The 25120-nt window shown below is 41.3% G+C and overlaps 1 long non-coding RNA gene across 2 annotated transcripts in view; it reads right to left on the bottom strand.

Annotated features, from left to right (window-relative positions):
- Window positions 1-20135: 20135 nt before the first annotated feature.
- Window positions 20136-25120, bottom strand: part of LOC146544000 (uncharacterized) — a 148872-nt gene continuing 143887 nt past the window's right edge. For both annotated transcript variants that reach the window (XR_014884386.1, XR_014884385.1), the window contains one exon: window positions 20136-23287. This is a non-coding gene — a long non-coding RNA (uncharacterized LOC146544000). The remainder of the gene's footprint in view (window positions 23288-25120) is intronic.

The raw sequence follows: 25120 nt of genomic DNA, 5'->3' as shown, positions 1-25120 counted from the left end.
GTGTCAATCAGTCTGATATTATCTATTAAAGGTGCAAGGACAGATGCTACGGTTTCTCCTTTTACTGAGAGAACTCCCAACACTCCCTTTGTGAAGTTATGCTGACTAGCAATTTTTCCTGATTTTCCATAAATATATATCCTGTACTTGCATATATATACTCTACTGCTTTGTGCCAGTGGGCCTGTGTGGTTTTGAAGATCACCAAGTAAATTCTGTTGCCCTCAAGCTGAAGGTGTATCTCTTTATGCCAGACTCCTAGTTATCAAGCAGGCTGCAAGAGGAAGCTCTGCTAAGCATCATGGCTTGTACATCAAGTGTTAAGTGGGCAGGCTGCCCAGCAGGCTGAAGTGTGTGCGTGTGTGTGTGTGTGCACTTGCATGCACACATTTCTTCACCTGCTTTTTCTCACATCGCAAGTCACCATGCAAAGGATCTTACCACATTCCAGAGAAGAACCGTCTGTTTCCAAACCTCCACCAAGGAATAAAAAAATAAAATGACACCCTTTCTTCCCTGCCTCCCAAGCCAGGGAAAGCTTGTCCAAATAAATTGGACCCAGTCCTCAGACAGTGTAAAGAGTATCATTACATGGGCTACTGTGCTGAGCTCAGTAACTTTTCCAGTGTGTCCACTCATATCTATACCAAAGATGCATTTTGATACTAAATGAATTCTGATTGAAAGCAAAAATAACAAATAATAAAAATAATATTTATTTATTTATTTATTTATTAAAAAAGGAAAATGCTGAGCAAGGAATTGATGAAAATTTGTGTTGGAGAGCTGGGGCCAGATGGAGAATGATGGGCTCTTACACAATTTTTCACACAAATATTCCCAGCTACCCATTGGGTATTTCACAACTTTGCTGTTTTCTTGTCCAGCAAATCCATCTCTATTGGCATGATTGCGTTTCCCCTTGAGACATACCCTCATTTTCTAGACAGGTATTGAATCTTCTCCTCTCTCCTGCCTACAGTCAATAGCTCACTTGTGCTTCCAGACTTACACTCCTCTAATCTACCTGAACTAGGAGTATAATTGTCCCAGATTCATTCCACATGTTAAAAGAGAAGAGAAGCACTTGCTGGGAGTGACTGAGTCTACCTTGTAACTGAAATCTCTTTCCAGATCTATGAGTCTCCAGCTCATACATAGTGATGAAAGTTGTCCTTGCTGGGTCATCGAGTTGAACGGAGACTCTATTTTGCCTCACTGTTTTTGAATGTCAGATATTTAAAGGAAAAGCCCAAAGCCAGATTCAAAGTAGTCTTGTAGACTGGTATATTCCCTTTGGCTGTACTTTGTTATCTCTTAGCAAGTGGAAGCAGATTTCAGGACTATCTAAGCCAGTTTCTCATATGATGCAGTGCACTAGTGATGTGGAATCACAAATTGTTGCAATTTCTTCATTTCCTACACACACACCAGCCCTGTTTCCTGGAATAGCAGTTGTAACAAGCTGTATGCACGTACTTCACTGTAGCAGGATATACAAGTAATGAGAAATGTTCCCTCTTTCCACCCAGGCAGTGTTCAGTTGTCTTTTAAAATAGCCCAACCAATACCTCATTTACCACTTATCTCCAGAGACTGTTCTGCAGCCTGGCACCTCTCACCCTTAGGAAATGATGCAACATGAATGTCCCTCTCCAAATTATGTTTTCTCCACATCATCAAAACCCCTCTAAGGTTTTTTGTTTGTTTGTTTGTCGGTTGTTTTTTTTTTAATTCCTTGCAAGTATTTGACTAATGCACAGTGCACAGTACCAGACACTAGTCTGAAACTTCAAAGTCTGGTTCCAAACAGTGCCTCAGAGTATCAAAGATGTGTCCTCTCCATTTGCTGTTGAAGAAAGATCCAGATCTGATCAAGAGTGCAGGGTTGGTGCAATTTCATGGGCTAGTTTAAAAATGTGGCATAAATTCCACAATCTATCATTTGCTCTTCAAATGCCTCTCCAAGGTCTGGAGTATGAAATCACAAAAATGTTTGCATGTAAGAGACTGTCTTAAGCTCATCTTTTAAATGGTTTTCAGTATGATGGCAAAATTTGATAAGTTATGTAACTTTCAATTAAAGCAGTTTCTTTCCTTGATCCTTTTTTTTCCTTTTTTTTTTTTTTTTCTTTCTTTGGCAGTGACCAAGTAATATCTACAAAATAATAATAATGACCTGAGCCAACAGTGGGTCCCTCAGTGAATTGTAAGTCATGCTCAATGAAAGCTTTTGCCTGGGTCAGTACATAGAGGAAAATGATAGACCCTAATACAGATATGCTGGTAGTCCCACAATAACAGTTTTATATGTACACAGATGCTGATCTGTTCAAAAGGACAGTGTGTTTTTCATTTTCCAACACTTGGCAAAGGAAATCGTGTAGTGGTTATGGATTGGGTGACTATCACCCTGGTCAGCTAGGCAGGTATGATTTATTTATCAGCTTTCCAGCTTTCCACAGAGGGCAGGCAGAGGGGAGGTGAGGAGGGTGGAGGAGACTACGGGGGGAGAAGAAGAGAAGCGTGGGGGAAGGGAATGGGGAAAAGCAAGATTTATATCCAGATGGGAATGTTGAGACAAGGGTGGGAGCCATGGCAGGGAAGGAGCGTCCACAATGAGGGCTATTCATCAATCCTTGCAGAAACAAGCTCTGAAATGTAAAGGGCTAGAAAGTATTCCTTCAGCTCCATCCCTAGGGGAGCCTGGGGCTTTAGCGAGGAAGCGGCTACACACCAGTAGCTGCACAGTATTGGGCTCAAATATCTCATATCGTGATTGCATCTGGCTTTGAGGATGACAGAGTGGCTTTTTTCTCCACTACAACTCCTTGCACATCAGTAAAAAAAGTACATTTAGCAAATCTTTCATCATCTGTCTCTCAGCAAGGTGGGCTGCAGCAAGAGCAACAGAGTAATGAAAAAAAATGACACAGGAAATACAAAGAGTGCATGGTACTTACAATTTTAGGACCATAGAATCACAGCACAATTTGAGCTTCAAGAAACCTTAGGAGGTCTCCATTCCAGTACCCTGCTCAAAGCAGGGCCTGCCATGAGATCTCCTTGATTTAATTTCACAGATGGTGTTCCCAGGATGGCAAATTATCTAATTTTCTGCAATCTTGGGTCTTTTTAGCTGCTTGCTATCACTGGAAGAAAAGCTGGATTATCACCCATCTAGTTATAAATGAGAATTTCAATGCAAGCAGACCAAATAGAAATAATATAGAAATGAGTCTTTATACTTTTCCATAAGTTAAAGTTTTCTGAGAAGAATTGGAGGACACAATCAATCTCAAAAGTCTGAATTAATTATCACAGTCACCATGTATTTTGTGAATTGCAGAAACCCATGGGCACTGGGATCCATGATGTTGTAAATTGCCACAGTTTCACTCATTTCAGTGATGTGAGGCCATCAGCTAAACATCAATTAGAAATACTCTTTTTTTCCTGTTGTTCATGTAATTAATTTAGAATCTGCCCAAGTTTGAAGGAAAGCAATGGATTGCAATGAAAACAAGAAGTGACACAGAACAATGACCTGCCTCTTAGAGAGTTTGGAGGCTTATCATCTCTTGTAGCACTCAAGGACAAATATCTACTTCTGAAATAATGTCATGCTTGCAGAGAATGGGATTTTCCTCTCCATGCAGTAGCATGGCAAACAGATAAGCTAGGTGGAGTCCTGGATATTCCTTTGATTCCATACTATGGTAGCCTTCATACCTCTTTTTCAAATAACCAATTTTTACCCTTCAACAACAGAATCCTGTCTGTGCTTCCATTAAAATCTCTCTTAAATGTTTCCTCCATTTATTTCATCCAACTTCTAAATCTGTTAGAAGACAAAAGTCTCCAGGTAGGCCAGAATCTTCCATAAACTTCTACAAAACAATGGTTTTCCCACAGAATGGGAACATCAGTGGAAGCAATCATATGTCTGCACCACTTTACATGGTCAATGGTACTGTAGCTGTGCAGTCTCTGCTATTTAGTTTTAACCTCTGCTATGTTTTCAGTGCAAGCTGAAGAAACTTGCTCACGAGTGTTCTTCTGCAACCCACGGGAATTCCTATTGTCCTGTTGCATATGCTAGAAAATCTATTATTTACTTTTTATTTCTTTTCATGAAAAGTCCAATCTCAACCCCAAAACTAGACTTAGTATTCTAGTATCATTTTACCACAGTAATACACTTCACCCTTTTCCTTGTGACATCTATTTGTCTCCTTAAGAACCTGATCTATTTGATGACAAAAGCCCTAACAAATATGTACTGGTAGTATATCTTTAACAGTCTCTTTCAGAACCACCAATTCCTAGCATGCACTCCACTTGCCCAGATATCTTTCTCCTCATGATTAAGGCTTTTGTTTTCTTGCTGAAGCTAATGATAAACTCCTGCTTCCTGTAAGCACTGTGATTTAACTTGAAAACCTCAGTTCCGTTAGAACAGCCAAGACATGCATTTCTCTTTAAGCAAAGTGAGTCTTGTGGGTCTCACAGTATGTTTAAAGGCTTCGGTGAGTTCCAGTGTGATTTCACATTGTCACACTAGATCTACATATTTCTAAAGAGGTCAGTGAGGAAAGGTGAAAGAGAAAAAAGATTGGACAGACTGGATGAAGAGACTCCTTTGATAGTAGGATGGCTGAAAGCGGTTTATGTTTCTCAGCTTTATCTCATAATGCACTAATGGATCTAAGGTTAGGCCTGTAGGCTAAGCCACTCAGTTAGACTCTGAGAAACCAAAGCAGAGAGATTATTCTCTCAATATAATGAATCTCAAATAAGCATGTTTATTTGTCCTGCTGATGCAATGTATAGACTAGGGAGAGATGTTTTCCCTAGAGCAAAACTTGGGGTAGTAGCCTCTTCCTCTTATAAAGAAGATTTCATTGCTCTCCTGTCTTTCTCTTCCTAGAATCAGTGCATTAATTCACTGTGCTCCAAACTTTAGGAAGCACTGGAATAACCTGAGGGTCTCTATCAGAGGAACAGGAGAGTTCTTCTAGGAGCAGTAGTAAATCTCTAAACGTGTCATCAAGACTCCCTGAAATGCTCTCATGCAGCCTGTCAAATTAAATGTAAATAACTTGGAATAAAAGGCTTGCATGGAAGACATCTGGAGAGTGCTGTGCTGTGACTCATAACTTGGAGGTAACATACTTGGTGAGAACAATGGCCATAATAGAGGAGAAGGTGAAAGAGAAAAAGTACATACTATCATCTTATAACTTTGCCTGTTGCTTACAGGTTGCTCATGTGAATGCCCTTACAGACAATGACAGCAAATGGCTATGTAACTGAAGAATTAAATGGCCACTATATGCTCAGATAAAACAGATTGACCTGGACAAAAGCAAGTAAAATTTTCTACTTCACTACATACAGTATTGTCCATTTTCTCATTAAAAAAAAAAAGTATTTACAGGTTAAAATCTATACAACATCCAATATCTGTATCTCCAGTGCTGAGCTCAGTTCTTTAAAGCAATGGTCATTGTTTGGTAAGCAGAGTACATACGGATTTTTCTTTCTCTCCTCTTCCAAAAACTATCAATACTTTTATTTCCACACACTCCCCCCCCAACCCTCAAACAAGGACAAAGCCAAAATTTTCACATTAAAAGAACGATTATTTAAGAAGTATTCACATTGCATCCATTGAAACATTTCAGAGTTGGTTCTATTCTAATTTTAAACCTTGCTTTTCTTTTAACATATAAAAACAGCTCAACCAAAGAGTATGCTTTAATTAAAAAATCTCCCAGCTTATTTCATTTTGAAAATGTTGGAATGTTTCAACAAATCTGCAAGCTTTTTTTCACTTTTGAATCCACAGCTCTATAAAAAACAGCTCTTTCTCCCCCAAATCATACATTTGGATGAGTACACATATTCCAATAGCAATCAAAGTTTCTTAGAAAATCCCTTGAGCAGCCTTTCCCTAAGCTTAAAAAAAAATGCTTACATTATATTACAACAGTTCCTCTTTCTGTGTTTGTAACAGAGCCCAACACAAGCCTACACATGCAATTTGGGTCTCAAGCTCAACTATGATGTTAGTTTATAGCAATTTTCTTTTAAAAGAATATCCTAGCTGCTAAGCATAGAGTAATGATAGTGTTTCCTGCAGTGGCACCTTTATCTTTTGTGTGGCATTGCTTCTCTTGGATTCGCTTCTTCATAGGATGAAACAGATACGAAATCCAATCACCCCATGGCCTTTCCAACACCTAGGTAGCAAAACAAAATGCAAGGAAGAAGATGGCTCCTTTAACTCAGTGAGTAACAATCGTTAGAGATGTGAACAAGGCATGAACTCTGTAAATATATTAAATGCATAGAACAAACAAACAAACAAACAAACAAACAAATTTCAAAAGGAATTCCATGATATTCCATACTTAATCTACACTTCTTCCATCCTTTCCTCAAGATCTCAGGTAACATTGGAGCATTTTGACAGACCTGACTAGGAGATGTTCTAAGCTTGACTATGGATTGAAAGTCACTCTCCTAATGACACAAGGAAGTACCCATTGTCTTCTGATCTTTTATGGGATAAACATTAGACAAAGGAAATTATGACGCCCTTGTGGTAACAAAGCCTTAAGTCTGCAAGGAACCCTGCTGATGTAATGTGTTCCTTTCCTCAAAGCTCTCATATGTTGCTGTTCATCCTGTCAGTAGACTTTGTTCAAGGTAGTAGTGAAATATGGGAGGAACATAATGCAGGCTTAAGCTGCAAGCACAGCCTGCATGGACATGCCAGGCTCCTCCTCTGAGAGTCAACAGGTTTGTATCCATCCATCCATCCGCTTTTCTCCTGGGCAAACGGGTGGCAATGACAATCTTTTAGTTGCCCTGTGGGACTTTTTTCAGATATTTCTTGAAGAGGAAGAGAGGATCCATTCCTGGAGTGTATCCATTCTGCAGAGATTTGGCAAACATTGATTATACCTATCTTGTGCTTTGCCTCTGTAAAAAGCAGTGACCCAAGCCAACTTCCTCCATATGGTCACAATGCCTGGAGCCACAGTCAGTTTAGAAATATGCTGGCATCAAGAAAAAGAATAACTGTCAGGCTGAGTGCCATGATCTGCCCCATTTTAAATACTGCCTACGAATGGGCAAGAAACTGCTTCAGAATACTTCCAGCTGCAGCTGGCAACTGCATCAAGAAGGTAAATCATGGAAAGTGGATGAAAAGTTAGACAGGAGTATTATGTCAAGTGGGACACTGCAGGTTTAAGCAAGACCTTGTGATGGAGCTGAGCAGATAATAACCCTCGAGATGAAAGCTAGTTCCCAGACTGTCACCTAGAGACTGTAAGATCATCCATGAGATATATAGGATTCCTGCTTGAAAAGATGGCTTATGGCTGGTCAGATGGAATGATGAATGTTAAAAGGGGTCTGTGGCCAGCAGTTGGGAAGTTGTAATCCTGTGACTTTCCACTGGCTCACTTAGAGATTATTTCTGGATTCTACATTACCTTAACTTAGAATGTTCAACAAAAAAGAAGTTTATTGGAGAAAAAAATATAATTACTGGTCAGCTGGATATATTAATTCTAGCAATTTGTAATTCAAATCTCTCTTTCTTTTTTCTGCTACACCAAGACAAATGAAAATTCAGTCTCTGCCTTAAAGAGTTTATAAATAAAACTACATTAATCTTGTGAAGGGCATGAAAGGGTCAAGGAAGGAAAGGAATTACTTAGGGTAGCCCAGGGGAGCAGACCTCCTAGTGAAAAGGTGAAGCTAAGTGGAATTTGTGGCTTAAACATTATCAGAGTGCTTCTTGATATGGATTTGACCTTTAAGTGGTCTCCCAAGAGATAAGGAGAGAACTTAAATGCTTGGAACGTTTCAGTTATATTGGACTAAATTCCTAAAAAATATTTGGCAAGGAGTTAGCCTTCAAAGGAGATAGATGAGCTAATTAGGTTCCTTTCCATCTCCAACTACCAAGACTTTATGTGTTGCCAGAGCTGCATGACCTTAGAAAGGAAAGTGTGGGACATATCTGTGGTGATGTACTATACATAGTGTTGTATTTCCATGCACAGCATCAGGTCCTCTGGCACTGAGCTGGATCTAAAATTAAAAAAAAAAAAAAAAAGATACTTAAAATAAAATACTTAAGAATAGCAAGACTAACCTTTTCAAAGGGAGCTGATGCAACAATCATTCCTCAGTCACCAGCACGTCCAATTTCTCAAATACCATTAAAAAATAGCAACACATTTTCACCCTGCTGCCTACTACTGGTTAACAGACTGATCCCAGCACATAGCTACTTGGTAGCCTAAGAAAATATGGAAACACTTCACATACAGTATCTCACTGTTGATCCCTCGCTGTTTGTGTCATAGAGCTCTTCACAAGATAAATCATCTTGCCTGAAGTGAGTCACTTACCGAAAAGATTCCTCTGCCCTCCTTCCCCTTTGATATGTTTGTTCTTAAATTTCCAAATGGATTGAAGCAAACAGACTTTGAAGTGTGGTTATGGCTGCCATCAAAATAATGACTATCCCCCAAAAATGTCACTGGGTGACTTTTGATTTATTCCTTCTCAGTTGTTTCCAGACCCAATATGCTCAGCTTGTGCATCAAAAATGAAGATGTTCTCAGCTCCTAATGCCACAAAAGCTAATTTACAGTTCTCTTCTGTCATGCTTTATTACTAGCGAAGAAAAGGCAGTGAGAATATTGGCATTCTTCTTTTTCTTCAATATTTTCTCAGTGTTCTTAAACAAAGCTTTTTAACAAAATTTGCAAGCATTTAATCTAAATTTGCTCAGTCTAGATCTGAACCCATCATTTGAATATCTCATAACTAGCACCTGGATTTATCCATCCCAAAATTTAAGAACAGTTTGTTGAAGCTGAAAGTAGTTTAAGGCCAAAGTGAAGGCAGGAGACAGGAAATAATTGTTGATTGCAGCATCCAGGCTGGTTTTCTGCAGTTGAATTTTGTATTGACCAGTGAACAATCTTGGACAAAGAGGTTGTACATTTCATATAGCAGCACACATGAGTAATGGTTTCAACTATGGATAATTATCCAGGAGATGAAAGCTCCTTCTGGCAGAAAAAATAAAAATAAAAATCCAGTGTTAGTTATTAATTCCTGCACCATATACTAGATAGATTGCAGCAAAGCAGTGTGCCAGGATACAAAGTCTCCATCACTCTGGAAGTTTCAAATACAAGAATTTCATCCCAACCATAACAAGAGAAAGACAGGGAAGTGATCAAGGCAAGTTTGAAAAGTTCTGCACCATTACTGTTGTTGCTACAAGACTACATCTGACCAAGCTTAATTTGAGGTAGATAACACATTAATGTCTCTGTTAAGATTTTTCTTTTGCAGCAAGACCAAGCTAAATTCTGTTCTATTATGCAGGAACACGTAGCCAAAATATAGAGATAACCACTGTTTTTCCAGCTTATAAAAATAAGCTCATAATACTACTAAAGTCTACATAAATGTCTTCTTAATAGGTCAAAGAGACAAAGTTTTTTTAGAGAGATAGAAGCAATCTCTTAATGTTACAGTTGATAATCTATCTGGAAACAATCTATATATTGCCATCATAAGAAGTCCTTATCTTGATGTAAAATAGAAGCTACAGATTTCAAGGCATGCACAGTTGCCCTAACTTTAAAATCACTACAATATTTAGACACTTTGAGGAAAAAGTTGCTGAAGAAAAGTTGAAGTTTGCAATGGGAAAGTTGATTAGGTTGGCACTGGTCTTCATCCCTCAGCACACAATTATTGCCTATGAGATACTGAAGTCTTGTCATTGGCAGGGTGCAGATTAAATTATAATTTTATATATGGGTATTATGTGACACACCAAGAAACTCCTCTGAGTTATGACTTTAGGTATACAGTAGAATTATGGACTTTAACTTTCCAGCAAAGATTTCTAGGGTATTTTGTAAATCTCCCTGGAGGATCAGGGCCAAGAAGCCAGAATGTAGCATCAGGAAGTAGTTATAGTTGGAAAATCTCCCCTTCTCCGGACAGAATCTAGTCTCAATGATCTCCTTTTGCCATCACATCCATAGCAACACTACTAGCAAAAGATGAAAGATGTCTGACAACTTTGTTCCCCTGGAACCACAGAGCTTTCTACCATAAGGGTAGTTATGAAAGTTATTTCATGTGGAAGAGACACAGAACTTTTTCCGGGAGTGGGTCCAACACTTTGAAACAAATCCTCACAAGACAGGAGAACCATCCCAAATCTCACCACCTTCAGGTCCATTTACACGTCAAGTGATTTCCTTCTTGCCTCCTGCAGTATAAACATGAGGAAATGCATGCATATTTATTTAAGCCTTCCTCACCTATGATGCTCCACTACTCCCATTTCTTCTGCTCTTTGCAATGTTTAATACATAACTGGAAAGTGTGCCAGCACTTATGAACATAATCATGAGTATAAGAATAGAGAGTAGACAACAAAAATATGTTCTCTTAACTCAATTGATGGCAAGAGAATAGAGAGGGAGAGAGGAAGGAAAAGAAGATGAAAGGAAACAAACTTCAAGGTGCACCAAGTCAAGAATGAAAAAATGTAACCAATGGGAGTCTAAAGTTGGGTACAACAGGTTCATACACAGATCAAGCACTCAGAATTGACCGTACCATGAAAGACAGAGCAAGTTTGATAATTTTCAGTAAACCACTGCACAGAAGCTGAAAAGAGGCCCTTCTTGCTTAGACAAAGAAGAGAAATAAAAGTTATAAGGAGGCAAAAACAGGCCCTTGAAAATGACACTGGGTTTGAAACCAGGTAAAATGAAGTTTGTAATTAATTCAGCTGCCACTCTTCTCCTGACCAAAGATGTCTTACGCAGATGTCTTCTGAAATTACTTACTCTGCTGAAACTTGTAGTTACATGGAGCAGGTCTGGCTGTGCTTGTCTTTCTTTCTCCTTTCATGTTTCTGGAGTGTTTGAGAGCTTGTTTTACCATTCGGAAAATAATCCAGACACTTTATGCCTCTGGATACCTGAAACCTGGTCAACATAAGTACACTTCATTCACAATCCCATAGCAAAGTGGTGGCTCCTATTTTTCATTCCTGAACAATTTTACAAGAGGATTCCTAGAGCATCAACAGCAGTAGCCTTTAAGGATATACATGCACAAAGACATGTGAAACTCCTACTAGCTACAACAGTCCTGGCATGCAATGGGATTGCTAGCAGGAACCATTGGGAAACTCATCTGGAATGACCACCATTCAAAATGGTTTTAATCCAATCAGATTCATTCAACACTGGAATAAGGTTGGAAAAACTCCATTAGGACTTCTGGTATTTGTTCTTTCCCAGCTCTGCTTATATCCCAACCAGTTTGGCATATTCCTAGAGGTGTTGTTTTTTTTTTGTTGTTTTTTTGTTTTTTTGTTTTTTTTTCCTGAGTGGGCACAGCTCCACCTCATGTTATCAAAATTTTGTTTCCCATTGGCAGCCCTTCCCTCTCTCATCACCGGTGCCAGTGCAAGGGTGGTGTACGTCAGCCCCATGATTTAAGCGAGCTGTAACTGACAGCAGGGCAGGGATGAGTGGCTGGTACAGGCAGGAGATGTCTGTGCTGCACTTATCCTAAGAAGCTGAGAGCTGGGGCATTGCAGATAGGAACCGAGAAGTGCTGAGTGACTGTGCAGCTGAGAGAGAACAGGCTCTGCCTTATCCTGGAGGGGGAAGTTCAACCAAAAGGGATTTTGCTGTTTCAAATTACAAGCTGGTGGCTCCAGACAAATCTGGAGGGGGCTGCCACCTCCTGAAATAGCAGCAGCAGTGAAAGCTGCATACTGAGATCAGGAACAGTAGGGTGACATTTGGGAATGAGGGCTGCTGCAAGATGGCCTTTGGGTGCCAAGGTCACATCCCATCGAGATGCACCTCAACACAGTCTGACTCTTTCCTTTGTCCTCTCCCCACCTCTGCCAGGACCTAGAGGACAGTTTGCAGGGGTTGAGCCCCACTGCATTGAAAAATAAATCAAATCCTGTGGTCAGGAGCCATTCCCTCCCAGCCACCCCCTCTTTCATCGCTGAACCCAAAGCCTTTGGCCATGCGGGAGCTTAAATATTTTGTTGCCACCCTGATCACTTACAAGAATGCAGCCAATGGCCTTAATGCTCCCACTGTCTTTTAAAGATTTTTACTCTGTCACCAATAAAGATCGCCTGTCTCAAGGATTTTCCTGCTTCACTGGCTGGGTTATGGTGGTGGGGTGGGGGAGAGGAAGGCGGGTAGGGGAAGGGGGGCATGGTGAAGGGAAGAGGGCTGGAACATTGCCAGGCTTTAAAAGGCTGCTTAAGCATTTTTCTGTGGCTTGCAGGGTTTTACTCAGCAAAGTCTCCCAAGCCACAGAATGTGCCCCTACTTGTATAACATTACAACGTCAAGATGATTAGAGTGCAAGCCTCAGCCCTCCAAATGCTGCCCTTTTGTCCCTGGGGTGTAATGATACATTATTTGTCCTTGTCTAGTTCTTATCTCATTAATGCACTGGATTATTTCTGCTCTGCCCCACTTCGCTGCTTCTATACGTACACCTCCCTATTCTCTACTTCAGTTAATGGAACCGCCGTGTGCCTTTAATCCTTCCCAAAGCTCAGGTCTGTAATAGGGTGTGTGGGTGCACTGCACATGCATGTTGGAATTAAGCCTTCTCTCTTCTCTTCCTGCCTTCCCCGCTCAACTTGATACACTGCCTTACCCCAGGACTTGCAAAATCCTCCAGCAGTCCAGTCTGTGCTCCACTGGATAGTGCCATGTTAGCTCAGGGCTCAAACACTGCTTGTCCACAGTGCACAGATCTGCCAACAGCACATTTCATTTGCTCTTTTTCATCTTCACATCTCCTTTTCAAAATAAGTCATTGTTCTTCTGCCCTAGGAGTTGCCTCCATCTAGCAGCATGTTCTTCTGATACAGAAGAAAGGGTTCCCCTCTTACACCTGCAGCTACCAGAAAGAACCATAAAGAACCAAGCTCAGGACAGAGGTAGGTGACCTTTCTGTGTTTTCATGCACATGAAAATTACTTACAAAGGTTTGGAAATAGATATTTTGTCCAAATAGTCATTGAGATGAGCCAGGAAAGCTCCACAGAGGCTGACCTGGAGAAATGGCTCCAGTTGGACTGAAAATGAGAATCTTCAAAGATCGAAAGAATCTGAGCACTGCAGTTGAAGGAAATCCCAGGATGTAAGAAAGGGAGGAAATTCACTTTGGAGTCAAAGCTAAAAGAGGAGTGAGGGTATCCAGACTCCACTTTTAGCTCTCCCAATGGCTTTTATTATATATCTGTGAACATCACATCCTGCTGAGTACGATGTTGAGCAATATCCAACACGTAGTTCCCTGGTTTGTGCTTACTCCCCATCTATCCATAGAATATCTTAACCCTCGCCTTCTACTTCAATCATGAACTCCCTGAGATGTGGTCTGTCTTCTTCCTTTGGCGTTTCTACAGCATCTGACACAGAATGGTTATCATTCCCCTAGGTTCTATATGAATTCAGACTAGCCACTGTGATGAATAACTCTGCAGTGAAACAATGGAGATTAGAATCTTAACTTTTTTTCACAATGCTTCAGGTCCCAGCTGCTAAACTGAAAAAGAAATATAGCAGCCCGGCTGCTAGTGGGCAGCAATGTGCAGATGTCAGCAGGGTTTGCTGACTGGATGAAACGCTCCAGCATCACTTACTAGAAGTGCTGGGAGTCACAGCATTTGCAGACTACAAAGAGATACTAGATCATGCTGCTGTCCTCACTACAGTCCCTCCCAGATGCTCCCTCTGATCTTTAGCGGTGGCTTCCCTATTATTTGACTCCCAGAATTTCCAGGGCTCAGTGTGGGGCCTGCAAACAAGGCTTTGATTGGTATCATTAACATTTCTGAGGAAGCACTGCTGATTCCTGGCAATATACCCCCCAGAGCACCTCAGCAGGAAGAGAAAAAGGGATGGGATGGCATTTCATTTTACAGGCGTGCAAGAGAGGACAGAATGAGGCTGTTTGCAACAGCCTCGCTTTATAACACACCATAGGAACACACTCCAATGCAGGAAAGTGAAAAAATTTGTCGCCTGATGAAAAAGCGAAATTCAATCAGAGTTAGCCAAAGGAATCCATCCCACAAAGTGCTTTCCTGGGGCTGCTCAGTGCTCTCTCTGTAGTAACTGAACACCATTGGCAGGGATCTCCTAGCAGTCTCTCTCTTCCTCTTCCAGGAACTATTACCCCCTTCCTGATTTCATTAGAAATTACAGTATTTATTTTGTCCTGACTGGGGAGGAGGGAGGAAAGGAAGAAGAAATGCTCTGATTTTACCCACTAAGCAAAAGATTCTTTTTTTTTTTTTCTTTTCCCTTCCACTCCCCTAAAAGTTAACCCTCACAGTTTCCTCATTCCCCCTCTCTTCCTCCAGTAAGTAACCGCAGTGGCTGGGAGCCTGGGCGAGGGGCATGCTGTAACTCCAGGCAGACACTAAATCTGCTCAGTCAAAATCTCAGAGCCTGCTGTTTTACTGCTCATTCTCCTTTAAGACCTTTGGGGCAGGTTATAATAGCACACCACTGTCACCAGGACTCAATTTATAAAAAAAAAAAAAAGAAAGAAAAAGAAAAAAAGAAAAAGAAAAAGAAAAAGAAAAAGAAAAAGAAAAAGAAAAAGAAAAAGAAAAAGAAAAAGAAAAAGAAAAAGGAAAAAAAAAAAACTTTATCCGGCTTCTTTCCCTTGGCTTCAATGGATAGCCAATGTCTAGTATGTCCATTTTTCAGAGAAATTTGCTGTCAGAATTTTGAATGATAACAACATATAATCTTGTTGCACAAGAAAAAATGGTGCAGAGAAGGAGGCAAGACGAAAAGTAAAGCCTGAACAGATTGTCAGTACCAGCTTTAAAGTTTATGTCAGGAAAAGATTTTTCTTCTCTTTCATAAAATCTCTGTAAACTGATTTTTTGTACCATTTTGATATTTTTGAAGGTGAGAGTACACAAAAGCAAGAATAAGTCCGGGTAATTGCATCTGGTTTTGAAGGTCATTAAAGCTTTTAGACAGGCAATTAACACCGCAATTACTCTAATGTTTGCATGATGTTCAGCAAAAGTAGACAGAGTATGTCCAATTTTGTTTTTTTTTTCTTTCAGATGTCTGCAAAGCATTCATGGAAAAATATGTCTTGCAATTTTCAAATATTTGACTTTTGAACATTTGTAAATATTTGAGTTGCATACATCACTTGGGAGCAAAAGTATTCCTGCTACTAAGTTATGCTATAACATTTGCCATGGGTAGATAGTAAGGTGTACAGAAGGGGTGACAAACAGGATGCTGATTTCCCATATGGGAAAACTGAGGCCGGAAGGGACATGTGCATGATTATCCCAAGTGCATGTAGTCATAGGAAGAGTTAGGAACAGAGTCATGATTTTTGAGGGCTAAACCTGTGTTTTACTCACGACCTCTGTATGATGTGGCTGTCCCCAGGGACCTTGCAATGAAAAGTAATTCCTCACCTGCAAGTCTCATTGAAATTCCCAGCATTTCCGCACTTCTCTCGAGAGAAACCCCCAAGTCTCAGTTACAGACCCTAACCCACAAAGCCATTCCTACCAGTCACCCCTGGTTCCATGCCTGAAAGCTATTTGCGTCATCAATGGCTTAATACAATTAGTTTTTCTGCTGAATTACTACGTACATTTGCTATTGTTTAATCCATAACCTAAGCATTGAGAAGAAGGCTTTAAGCAGCATAGCACCTATATTTTCTGAAGGCCTGACTGCTGAGCACAAAAGGGATACTGGGACCTGTGCATTTAGCACACTGGTTCAAATATTTGTCCAGACATTGTGTACTGTGGTATGCAAACTGAAGGCAGGTGACTCAGGCCTGGAAATAGCTTGTTTGCGAAAAGAAGCAGACTCACACAAAAGTGTGATGCGAGTGTGAGCTGACATCATCACCTGTGTTCGCTCAAGGTAAGAAACTCTAAAGCTTTTTCATAAAAGCAAACAAACAAACATGTAAATAAGTATCTCAAGAGAGACCGCAGAAGTCCACTGGGCACAAAAGCTTTTGCATCAAGCATTCAACCCTGTCATCAGCACACGTCCTCCCAGAGATCTATTGTGCGTGTGTGTATTTGGTTGCTTAGACAATGAAGGACAGATTTCCTGGCGCTTACAAAGAGGGGTGATGCTGAGCTATGCTAATAGGCATCATCTGGTGAGCCTGGCCTCCTTGGCCATTTGAATGAAATCCCAGTGGGTTTGCCAAGTGCCGTCCTCCATGCGGGACAGTCTGATTTCAAACTGGTCGCCTTGCTGCAGCCTGAGTTCTGGTTGGCAGCCAGTTGTGGATCTTGCCAAGAATTCTCTCTTCCTTCAGTGCATTTTCCCCCAGCTCTAAAATGAAAATCTCAGAGAGGAAGAGTGGGGGGATCATTTACATCGGGGCTGAGCAAAATGTTTCAGGCCATTTGCTAACTGTCAGTGGTGTAGAACTGCAGCTTGCACTTAGCAGTGCTTGAAGGATCTCTCATAGTTTCCCTGTCCTGAGGCAGGTACAGGAAGTGATTCTTGCTTGTTGCACAGGCAGGAGAGGAAGCTCCAACTTCCAGCTAGCTGTAAAATACATCTGTTGGCTGTGTTAAATACCACCCCTGCTTCTCGGTACCTATGAAAACCACTATCTCAGCCACATAAATCACTTATATTCATGGGAGAGATCGGTAATAAGGTACAAGACTTAAATAACCACTTGTCGGATGACAGAATTAATTCTCCTGCAATGCAGCTCTCTGTAATCCAGAACTTCTGGGATCAGTAAGCAACACTTAGTCCTTCTTTGCCAGAGGGAGAGATGTATTTTACCAGCCTGGCTTGCTGATATCTGCTAGAGACCAAACTCCAACTTCTGGGAAGGCCAAAATGGAGGGTATGTGAAGGAGAGCTCATCTCCCCCTGAGCTGCCTGTGAGCAGCAATGCAGCATGTGCTGTGAGGGCTCAACACAGCATGCCTGGGAGGAACCGGCAAATGCACATGGACAGCATCTGCTCCCTCCCCTTTCTGCCTTTGTGTTCTTTCCTCCTCACTTTGGACAGACTTTTGTCTTCATTCCCTTCCATCTTTCTGCTGGAAGCTGCTGGCATATGTGCAAGGAGTGAGGATGGCTGCCTGGCTGCCAGGATGGTGGAAGCTGACCACAGGCGAGGCTGCTGAGTTCCATGCTGATCTAAATTCCAGGGATAAATAAAACTATAATGCCTCCAAAAGACAAAGAATGAAGCAAACCAAGGCTACACAAATACCACACCTAATGAGAAGCATCATTCTAGAAGCCATTGGCAATAGGTAACAAGGACTGGACTGTAGACATGCAAAAGTTATATCCCCCTCCCTTGCAGATGCATGGATAAACTGTGCAGGACTGATGGAAGATCTGATTATATTTGACTGTATTTTGAGTACACCTTTGTTATTTCTCTAATCAGAACTGTTGCATTGGCAGCAATGCAGGAAAACCTGGGGTAATTACACACAGTGCTGGGATTTATCAAGCCTCTTTGTGACACACAAACACACAAGTTCAGGCTGAGTTTGCCACTGCTTTGCTTCTTGTAAAAAGGGATGGTAAATTGCAAAGGCAAAATCCAATTGTAAGACAACACTCGTCCATTCTAGGGCAGGAAGAGTGGCAGGACAGAGTAGGTGAAAATCTTGTGTTACTTAGGCTGGCTCCTTCTGGAGGAAATCGCCTGTGATCAGCTGAAGGTCCAGGAAGGGATGCCTGAGTTCTGCTAGCAGAAGAGACAGAAGCAGAGCAGATGGGCCAAGCAAGCACTTTAAGTTCTCTTGGCTTTCCCAGAGAGTGATGCTCAGGGCTGCCAAAGGTACTACCACTCAAACCCTTTCCATTCTAGGGTGGGATTCAGGGTTGTACCCGTGACTTTCTCTTGTGCCACTTGATGAAACAGATTGGTTTGAGGCAGCAAGTGAACCACTACACTGGCACAAGAGACACATCAGGACATTGGATGGTTGCAAGCCACAGTCCTGGGCTGACCTAAGAGTCTGGAAATAGCCTTCATGCTTCAAGAGCTGCCTTGAGGCAACAGGTCACCTTCACAAGTGCTAAAACCACTTCGAGCTCCAGCATGCAGCCAGGCCAAGCCAGCTTTGAAACAAATGAGCCACAGAGACAAACATTTCCCGCTCAGTCCCAGAGATAAACTCTTCTTAGCCATCAAGTGGAAAAACACTGGCTTGCCTCTCACCTGAATCTCAGAAATCAATTTGGGAATTACAGCAGAATTGGGTGTATCCCTTTGTTTTCCTTTTTTAACTTGGGTCACTGGATAATGCCAACTTTTCCCTCAGGGGAGGGAACCCTTCAAATCAAAACATGGGATGCAAATCTCCCGGCAATGGGTGCCAAGCTCTTCTTTCCAGAATCTTTCCAAGGGGTGGCACGGGGGGAAAATAAATGAGAAGCAGATGGCAGGAGACGTGTCCCAGAGGAACGATGGATATTTCTGCTGTGACCCACCAGGGAAAGGTTTGGAAGCGCTGACACTTTTATGGCATTCTGTTTTATTGTGCAGAGCATTTTTTTCTTGTTAGTTATATTTTGGCTTCTCTGGATAACATATTTTTAAATGGCAAAGAGATGTGTACCCTATGTACCCATCTGCAGCAACAGACACAGCTAGCTGGCAAGGACTGAGCTGGGCATTACCTGGCCTAAATCGCTACCAACACAGAAAATATCAGACTTAAGCCAGCAAAAAAATATTTCTTACCACAACAAAGGCCCAGGATTCTCCATTTTCATGGCATGGGCTTATCTATGATAAAAGACAGACATGCCTACATGCTGCCTGCAGTCTTGCTCTTCTAATAGCAAAACAAAAGGGGCAACCTTGTACTTGTTGAACACTGGCAGATTCTCCTGTCATCATCAGATGTGGAGTTCACCTCAGTTTCCTTTCTAACTGGCTAGATGTGAACCAACTCATCTTCTTGTAAATTTGTGACTTTCCCAGGGACTTCCTTCTTATTTTTTTTCCTCAGCCTGCTGCAGGAACAGCTCTAAGCCATTTATCAGAAGACATACAACAAGCAGCCATTCTCTTCATCTAATTTCAGATTGTCACAGAAGAAGAAAGAACTCACATATACCCTTGGCCTCTCTTCCCTTAATCTCTTTTAGTGCAACCTACAACCTTTACATCTGGACTGGAAGTCCCAGGACTATTCAGGTCAGAAAATACAATAAAGCAGGGCAAGGCAGGGGTACCCTTTGCTTGAACTCACAATTGCTATTAAAACCCAGCACAGGATATAGATGTCAAGAGGTGAACACATGAGAGGAGAGATGTACAAAATTCCTCAATTTAGGGTGCGGAACACCTGGGGAACAAAGCACAACAGTAAAGAGCTCAGGGCAGAGGAAGAGTCTTAACATACACCCCACTGCCAGCATATGCCAATGACTTGACTAATTCATCAAAACAGCCAGATGAAAGCCAGGGACTAGCCTCACTGTACACAGAGATTTAGCAGCTATCTGAAGAGAATGAAATAAACACAACTCCTGCCTTTCAAAGCTGTTCTGGTTTTTCTCCTTACAAAAAATGATAAGGCCTGCAGGATACCAGTAGAGATTCATGCCTTCCCATTTCTTTTAAATAAAAATCATATGCCTGTAACATAGACAATTGGATAGAGGGGAAAGAACAGATTAACTTTCTCATCTTTCCTTTTGCCCACAGGATATTTTGCTTTGCTGCAATGGGATCCTGCAGTCTCCAAACTAGATGAATGTGGAGATATTAGCTTAGAACTCATTCTTTCTCTATTGTCATCAGCAGCTAGTGAGCTCTAGCAATGTGGATGTGCTGCCCATCTATTCTAGAAGACAAAGTCTCCAGAAGGATGCTTGATGTTGCAGTGATGGCTATCTGGATGGCTATCACTTTTGCAGAGGAAAAGGTCCAAAAGACTAAGGCACAGAACGAACACATGGAAGTCTAGTGCAAGTGTGTCTAACAGGAGTACTGGATCAGCTGCTTTTCTCAGCAGCCAAGGGATAAGCCTGGATCTCATGAAAATCAAAGTCATTCTCTCCTCCTCAGTGCTGTTTCACATAGTTTAGAGCAGCATTTTAACAAAGTTATGTAAAAGAAAAAGAGAAGAAGAAAAAAACATCAACATTTCCCCACTACACAATAGCAAAAAGCTTCTATGGTTAGGTTCCAACTCTGGACTTCAGGTTTCTATGGTTTTAAAACTAAACTGACTCTGGAGTAAAGTTGAGCCAGTTACTGAGGCTTCCTGTGAGTAGCTGATGACCCACAACGGCCTTTTGGAGATTCCCTCCAACATGCAGTACATATTCATTTTCTCCCAAACCACTGAAAGCTGTTCTAAATCTGACCATGCAGAGGCTTTCTAAAAGAAAGTTCTTTTCACCAAGGATAGGCAGGTCTCATTAATAATTACTGTCACAGTTCTGCTTTCCATTTCTGCAGGATCCTATTCTCGTTGAAGCCTTTCCAAGAGCTATCAGAAAGGCACCTTGATATCTTTTGTGCACACACATAATAAATAAGATCAGTAAATAAACAATCTTAAGGGCTGAATTGTGACTACCAGTCAGTTACTGTAGGGTTGACCAGTTGTAACTTCTGTTATTATCTTTGACAAAGAACACAATAGTGAACATGTTGCTTTTGTGTTGGATTGTTGTGTATGTGCTTTAGTATTCTCTGATGAAGAGCAAGAACTTTGTGAAGAAATATAGCTATAGCAAAACAAGCTTGTGGGATACACTCTGAACCTTCCCAATCTCACCATCATTCCTTTCTGAAGAACCAATGCTTCTGCCCTGATTGAGTGCTAAGTCCAGCCCCCAACAGCCAAATATGACAGAGCAAACACTGAACTTACACTTGAAAAATACCGAATTATACAGCAATCAGGATGTGAACACAGGGGGAAAAGTGCCAGAGGATATGTATCCCTAGTCCATTAGTTTATTTGAAAGTATTTTACATTTTATTAAAGTAAAGCAGACAGGATATAAGCACTATAAACTTTCCCCTGAAAGTGAGCATTGCTGGCATTCCACTTGCTTAAATTATTACCTTTTCAAGGGCTGGTTAATCCTTGCCCTTCTTAGTTAACAGAGGAAATAGTATGTTGGGTGTTTCACTTCCCAGACCAAAGCATAACGGTGCTTCTGCGAGACTAGCTCTGTCTTTCACTACTTTTTTTCCCCTTTGGGAATCTATCTCCGCGTTCCTGGCACACAACTACATTTTCTTCCATGGGCAATATCTCTTGCTTGAAATCTCTTCTGACAACAGTCACATTTTCTGAGATACATGATTAAAGAGACTAGCTTAAGCTTTTTACTAGAGAAATTGAAATGCAACTTACTTGTTTCCAGTAAACTGGAGGGAAAAATAGTCTTCTTAAAGAGGAATGTGCAATTTTATAAGAAAAATGAACAGGTCAATAATCAGAAAAGATGAAGTGGAAAGGAATATGAGTATTTTATTTGCAAATGCCATCTTGACAGAATAGACTTGCTTTGCTGGAATATCTTCTCAGCAAGAGTAAATCATTCTGAAATTAGACTTGTATTTGGACTACCTTGGACCATTTCATTGAGCTTGTCATTGATTTGAATTATTTTCATACAAGTTAAAGCATCTAGATACTGTTAAAACTACTTCTTAAGCCATTTATGTCTTTACATTGAATGTATATTTTGTTGTTCAAACTGTAACAAAATGTTGAGTCCCCCTCACATTGTCATTCTGGTATTTCAGAGTCAATATCTTGCAGTAGTTTCATTCTAAGCATTAAATGAGTTTTTAATTATTTGTGTCAATCTAAGATAATCTATTTGAATCCTCTCTGAGTATCTTGACAGAACACAAAATTATTTTTTGATAGCCTTACCATTAACGTTCAGCTCAAGATTGATTCTAAACCAAACAATTGCTCCTGCAGCAGACCTCAGGTTGGTCTTTCATTCAATGTCATTGCTGAAAAGCTCTTCAGCTTAGTTCTTCTCAGAAGCAGAAACCTGCCCTCAGTCACTGCTATGCTGCTAAGGCTTTTCTCCCATAGTTTGAAAATTCGGGCTCATTTTCCTCTTTGCCAGGAAATCTATCCAACTGAAAGTTATTGGAGATTTAAATCCACCTTCACATCCTCTCCCTCTTGGCACAGACACCAGGGCTTGGATACAGGTGCAAATATGGGGACAGGCAGAAGAAAGGTGCAGAAGGAGGTAGGGGGAGACAAGAAGATAGTTTGTTTCCTCTCTCCTACAAGTTTGAGCCACAGTTTTTGAGGTTAGAAGGACTAGGGCACCATAGAAAAATTAATCATTACTAGTAAATTGTATTCCTATCCTACACCCCAGCCACTCTCAAGATCAGTCCAAGATAATGTCAGAAGAGCACATATTACCTACTGTATCTCAGCATAGTCACCACAGTTTTAAAGTTGGGCCTTTTAAGATTGTGGGGGGCCAAAAGAATGATTTCTATTGAATAACTCTGAGTTTAAAATAAGAGACATCCTCTTCCCCTTCTCCTTTGCTGCTTGTAGTGCAGGTGCAAGCTGACAGCTTCATGACTATAAATTGCTGCTGGAGCCATTGAAGCCTTCTCTTCAAAGCAGATGCTTGCCTTTTCTGCATGAGTAGCAAAACATGTGCCCTGACCGTCACCAGCTATTTTTAAAGGATGGATTTCTTCATTGCTTGTTTATAGCTTTATGTGCCGGAAAAAAAGAAATAAAAGAGGAAAAAAAAAGTCTGTGAGGCAACATGCATCCCTTGGAGACATTGGTGAGATCTGGAGAGTTACAAATTATCTGTTTTGCAGTATGAAACCAGAAAGCCAAAGTGCTAAAAACACAGAATATCACAGAGATCTTTGAGTTAAAAGTAAAGAAGTATGCCAACAGAAAAGAAGCTTCCCCATTAAAAAGTTTCAGGTCATTCTCCTGCAGCTGCAAGTTTCCTGACAACAGTCAATGTCACATGCTCTTCAGCTATGAAGGAGTTCACTCCTTCCCAGGTCACTCAAGGATAACATCCCGAGACTCTGGACTCTGTTTTAAGTAATAATTTCACAGGCACTGTCCTTTCTACCGCAGACTCATTCCTCCAGATTGCTTGTGAAGACTCCCCAAGTTTTGCATCTGTAAGGAACAAAATGAAAAACAGAGAATGCCCCCATCAATGGCCTGTGAAACAGGAAGCTGATGCAAACAGCAGCTCTGCAATGAAAAAATGACAAAAATACGGTTGGAGTTGGATAAATTTGTGTTGCTTTTCAGCTCACTCACTGAAGAGGGAGGAAATATGTGACAGTGCAGTATAATTATTGTTTTTCCACTGTCGGAGACACAGGACAGCCACATTACTCATGCAGAGCCATGAGCAAAGCTGCAAAGATCCTCCCAAAACAAGTGGCAATAGAATTTTTTTCCTCATCATGCCATCCACAGAGTTGATGACACATTTTTGCTTGCTTCCCTTCGGATTTACATGAGTTCCTAGGCTTCTCTTCCCTTCCTTTGATGTTGATCACAGAAAAAATGATGTCACTCTTGACCAGAGGTTGGCAACAGGAACAAGTGCAACATCAAGTGAATTTCACCAGTAGTGATATGTTTGCAGTGCATGCTTCAAGAGTGCAAGAACTTGTGCCCAGACTAGTTGCATTTCATTCACTTAATCTCTTTCCTAGTCAGTCCCATGTTGCCACCTGTCTCCCTGATCAATCTTGTTCAGCTCTATTCCCCTCCAACATGTAAGAGGACAAAAGCCTGCTACACATCCACTGTTTCACAGTGTCAGATAATTGAAAAAAAATTTGTCTCTAGGCTCCTGCTTACCTGTCCACATAATATAGTAAAAAGAGATTATCATAGGATCATTGAGGTTGCAAAGACCAGTAAGATCATCCAGTCCAACCACCAGCTCATGCCTGTGAACACTCTAGACCATGTTACCACATCTACTCTTTTCTTGAACACTCTAGGGATGGTGACTCCATCACCTCCCTGGGCAGCCTATTCCAATATCTCACCACTCTTTCCGAGAAAAATTTTTTCCTAATATCCAACCAGAACCTCCCCTGATGCAACTTAAGACCATTCCCTCTTGTTCTATTGCTGTTACTCAGGAGAAGTGGCCGACCTCCACATCTCTACAACCTCCTTTCATATAGCTGTAGAGAGTGATAAGGTCTCCCCTGAGCCTCCTCTTCTTCAGACCCAGACAATCCCAGTTCCCTCAGTCACTCCTCATAAGACGAACTCCAGACCCTTCACCAGCTTCATTGCCCTTCTCTGGACATTCTCCAGGGCCTTATTTTCTTTCTTGTAGTAAAAGGCCCAAAACTGCCAGTGCCAAGCACAGGGGGACAACCACCTGCCTGGTTCTGCTGACCAGCACTATTTCAGATACAGACAGAATGCCCCTGATTTTCTTGGTCACCTGTGGCATGATTTGGAAATATTGTTGATGTTCGGATCAATTGAATGCAATCACCAGTATATAACTCTGCTCCTACCACCAGCTTCTGTATTAAGGTTCATTATGTCAGGATTTACTAGGAAAACCATTATAGTACCCAATACAAACCTTTTGAAAAGCTATGAGCTCCTCTTTACCAAAGGTAGAAGAGATCTCAGCATTACTATAGCACAAAGAAACTTCAATTGGTCACTGCTCCTGCTCCTAGCAATGATTGTCTTGGCACTTGCCCAGAAGTTTGCCCTTAAAGCAAAAGAAAAGAAAGAAGAGTTCTGGGTGATTCCTGGTGTTACCAGGATGGCCAGAAGCACAGAGGAGAGGTCCCAAAGCCACATCCAAGCAGCAGTGCACACATCTCCTCAGCCCCCTGAATACACTGCCTGCACCCAACGGCCACTGCCCAGCAGCTCCAGGTCTCAACCACTTCAGCTCTCTGGATGGGGGTGAAGAGGTTGTCACACCACCATAACTCTGCTACGCAAGACGTGTTT

Source organism: Meleagris gallopavo, chromosome 7, assembly GCF_905368555.1.
Source record: "Meleagris gallopavo chromosome 7, MGAL_WU_HG_1.1, whole genome shotgun sequence".
In the NCBI taxonomy this organism is placed as follows: domain Eukaryota; kingdom Metazoa; phylum Chordata; class Aves; order Galliformes; family Phasianidae; genus Meleagris; species Meleagris gallopavo.
This window is presented reverse-complemented; position numbering and strand designations above follow the sequence as displayed.